This window comes from Saccopteryx leptura, chromosome 7 (assembly GCF_036850995.1).
Source record: "Saccopteryx leptura isolate mSacLep1 chromosome 7, mSacLep1_pri_phased_curated, whole genome shotgun sequence".
NCBI lineage: Eukaryota > Metazoa > Chordata > Mammalia > Chiroptera > Emballonuridae > Saccopteryx > Saccopteryx leptura.
Genome location: NC_089509.1, coordinates 89,994,466 through 89,998,989, shown reverse-complemented (window position 1 = coordinate 89,998,989; position 4,524 = coordinate 89,994,466).

The following is a 4,524-nucleotide window of genomic DNA, read 5'->3' as shown; positions in this document are numbered from 1 at the left end:
CACAATGGAGAAAAGAAAGCCTCTTCAATAAATGGTGCTGGGAACATTGGAAAGCCAAGTACAAAAGAATGAAACTTGAGTACAGTTTGTTCCTCTACACAAAAATTATTTCAAAATGATTCAAGGACCTAAATATAAGATCTGAAACAATAAATTACATGGAAGAAAACATAGATACTAAACTCATGGACCTTGGCCATAAAGAACAATATATAAATTTGACTCCAAATGCAAGGGAAGTAAAGGCAAATATAAATGAATGGGACTATATCAAGCTAAAAAGCTTCTGCACAGCAAAGGAAACTGACAGCAAAACAAATAGACAGCCAGCTAAATAGGAGATGATATTTACAAACAATAGCTACAATAAGGGGTTAATATTCAAAATATATAAAGAACTCACAAGGTTCAGCATCAAACAAGCAAACAATTCAATTAAAAAATGGGGACAGGACCTGAACAGACATTTCTCCCATGATGACATATAAATAGCAACAGATATACAAAAAGATGCTCATCTTCACTAGTTATTTGAGAAATGCAAATCAAAACTACAATGAGATATCACCTCATACCTGTTAGATTGGCTATTACCAACAAGACAAGTAGTAACAAGTGTTGAAGAGGCTATGGAGAGAAAAATACCTTCATTCACTGCTGGTGGAAATGCAAATTAGTACAACCATTATGGAAGAAAGTATAGTCATTCCTCAAAAACTTATGAAAAGAATTACCATGTGACTCAACAATCCCTCTACTGGGTATCTACCCCCCAAAACTTGAAAACACTGGTATGTAAAGACACATGCACCCCCACGTTCATTGCAGCATTATTCTCAGTGGCCAAGACATGGAAACAACCAAAGTGGCCTTCAATAGAAGATTGAATAAAGAAGTTGTGGTACACATATACAATGGAATACTACTCAGCCATAAGAAATGATGACATAGTGACATTTATGACAACATGGATGGACCTTGAGAACATTATACTGAGTGAAGTAAGTAAATCAGAAAAAGCTAAGAACTGTATGATTTGACACATAGGTGGAATATAAAATTGAGACTCATAGACATAGATAAAAGTGAAATGGTTACCAGGGAGAGGGGGACATTGGGGAGGAGGAAGAAGTGAAGGGGGTGGGGGAAGGGTGTAAAGAGGGACAAATATAAGATGACGGAAAATGATTTGACTTTGGATGATGGTTATACAACATAATCAACAGTTCAAGTGCAATATAAATGTTTACCTGAAATGTATGTACTTTATTAATCAATGTCACCCTGTTAAAGCTTATTCTCTAAATAAAATTTTAAAAAGAGAAAGAAAAATGGATAAAAGACTTGTGTAGACATTTTACAACCAAAATTTTGAAATCTATAAAATACAAAGTAAAATACGTTGAGATACTACTTCACACCCTTCAAACTAACAAAAATTAAATGGCAATGGTGTTAGTTATGATATGGAGAAACAGAAATCTAAAACACTGCTGGTGATAAAACAAAATTGGTATAACAACTTGGAAACAATTTGCCATTTTCTAGAGAAGTTGAAAAGTAAAATAACCTATAACAGCAATTCTACACTTATATATTGCTTAAAGAGAAGTTCTACTCTTACGTGTTCCTTAAAGAAAATTTTACATGAATGCACAAGTTGATAATAGCTTCATTCCATAAAATGGGGAGGGGGGGGGACACAACTTAAACTGGTGAATGGGCCTGACATAGTCAAACAATAAATGATGATTCAGTGAAAATGAATAGCATCAAAAAAGATCAATATCTCAAATCATATAGTAAGCAAAAAATCAAATTACAGAAGAAAATACACAATATGCCTCTTTATATAAAGGTCAAAAACATACAAAACTAAAAAATATATTGCTGAAAGAAGTATACATATATGATAAAATTAAAGCAAAGCAAGTAAATGACAAAACACAAAACAGTATTTTTCTCTGGTAAGAAGAAAGGGAGATGGAATAGAGGAGTGATACGGGAAGCTTCCAAAATTGATTCTCTTCTATTTTTTACTGCAGGGCAGGTGTACACAGGTTTTATTATAATATTTTACATTCAACCAAATTTATGTGTGTAAACACACACACATACTCTATGTACATTACTCAGACTTGTTGCATGTATTATATATACATATATGAAAAATGCTATACAATTTTAAGTTGCTTAGTATTATTACTATTATTATTTTAATTCTCAGTTTCAAACTGGTTAAGACAGGTGTTAGCAACCTTCTGTAGATGCCAAGAACAGAACCAAAAAAGGTCTTAGATCAGCTTCCTAAAATGTGGTGCAGAACATCAGTTCTGTGAGTTATTAATAGATGTTATGTACTTTTAAAAAATTGAGAGATAAAATTAGATTGGAAATATTTGTTTAAAAGTAAATTATTTTTTTATTCTCAGAACCTTTAATATGTTTATATACAGTGTGAATCTCTGAAAGGAATATTACCTGTAATGTTCCCCAAGTTATTTGACCCTCACCTGTTTTCTTTTTGCAAAATACTTTTTTTGCCCACCCTCTTTCACTTTTGCACTCCTATTTTTTGTTATCTAATTAGCATAGACTAAGTGGCATTCACTTATTCATTTGGGGAATACTCTCAAAATCACAGATTTGCTGTCTTATCTATGTGCACTCATATCTGCCTATAGCATATAACTTTTCCCCCTTCTCTCAATTGTTTTCATGTCTCTATGAGTCAGAGCATAAGTTCTAAGACCAAATCTAACTCCCCTGCCCCTATTTTTCCCTTTGCATTATATTTAGTACTTTTATAATTCTGCCCAAACACCCAGGAGCCACACAGGTATAAGAGATCACTTACTGTGGTAGTTGTCTCTCTAAATATCACTTACACCTCCCCCAGTATGGCCCCCATACCCCCACAGATCTCCATGGCTCATTCTCTCCACTCCAGTTGGGGCAGTTAGGCACAAGCTTCGCCTAATTTATAAATGACTAGATTCTGCAAGAGCTTGTCTACAGTCAGAACAACCTTGGGTTTGATTTGAGTGTGAAAACCACTGTACTCACTTGTTTGTTAAAAGAGTTACAAGGATGTATTAATCATTTCAATTTCTGCCCCCTACAAAAAAACATGAAGAAAAGAAAAACAAGTGGGAAGGAAACTTCTTCATACAGTATGATTTCATCATTCTTTGCTACTATGCCTTGAAACCAAAGTTCATAAACTTGTGGAATCTCTCATGTAGAAGGGACTTAAGGTCAAGATGGTTTAAGCACCTAGACCATAATGAAATTGACAAGCAAACTAGTGGAAAGAATATATATATAGGCTTTGAAGTTGGACAAAATGTTTGGCTTTGCTACTTCTTAGTCACACAGCTTTGAACAAGTTACCTGAGTCTCAATTCCCTGAACTGAAAAATGAAGAAAATAAACAATTATGAAGATTATGCAGAGTTATTATGAAGATACAAGGTTATGTATTTAAGATGCTTAAGATTATGCCAAGTGCCAAACAAATGGTAGCTGTGATCTTATTTATTTATTTATTTATTTATTTACTTGCTTATTTAATTCTTACATACTTAGCAAATGATCATCTAGCTAACTCCTCCTCGGTGGTAAGAAACTCATTGCTTTCCTAGTCAGGCCATTTTATCTTTGAAAAGTCGTTTGAGAATTACCAAGTGTTTCCTTATCGCTGACATTGCCAAATGCCCAAGGAGAAAGAAACTAGGGGCAGATGGTGGTAGCAAGGGCTATATTCATGATTAACAGAAGAGGCTGTGGATTCAGATAGAAAGAGAAAGACAAGTTCAGTTTCAATCAAATCAACATATGCTCACTAGCCCTCCTATACACATACCATACCCTCAAGCCCCCGAAGTTTGTTGAAAACATTTGACCATCTAGTTACTAGCAAAAGTGTGAAGGGGTTGGAACTTTGGAACTTCCAATATCTGAACGATGTATACAAACTTTTAACCAACCAAAAATAAAAGGAAATGTATAGTGTCTTAGCTTGGGTCCCTCTGAAAAGAAGAACGTGAAACAAAAACTTCTATATAAATGCATTACTGGAGAGTGGGATCCAGGAAGCAAAAGTGGTGACCAGGTGACATAAAGCCAGGTAAGGGGAGAGCCAATTCAAGGATGAGTTATTAAATTAGTCACCACTATGTGTGACTGGTTTCTCCATTCCAAAGGACTACATGAAACACTGTCTGCAATCTGGAAGTAGAAGGGGGAAACATTTAACCATTGATTCCCAACTCCCACTGGTTCAAAGTTCATCCCACAGGACATTAATACCCTACACTTCCAGGTTGTACATATATGTTAGCTAACTGTTGCTGCAATAATGTTTCATAACAAACAACTCCAAAATTTCATCAGCTTGCCAAAAAATAATTGTATTTCTTTTTCTTATGCATGTGAGTCAGTGGACCATGCTCTGTTTTTTTTTGTTGTTGTTGTTTGTTTGTTTGTTTTTTCTGAAGCTGGAAACGGGGAGAGACAGTCAGA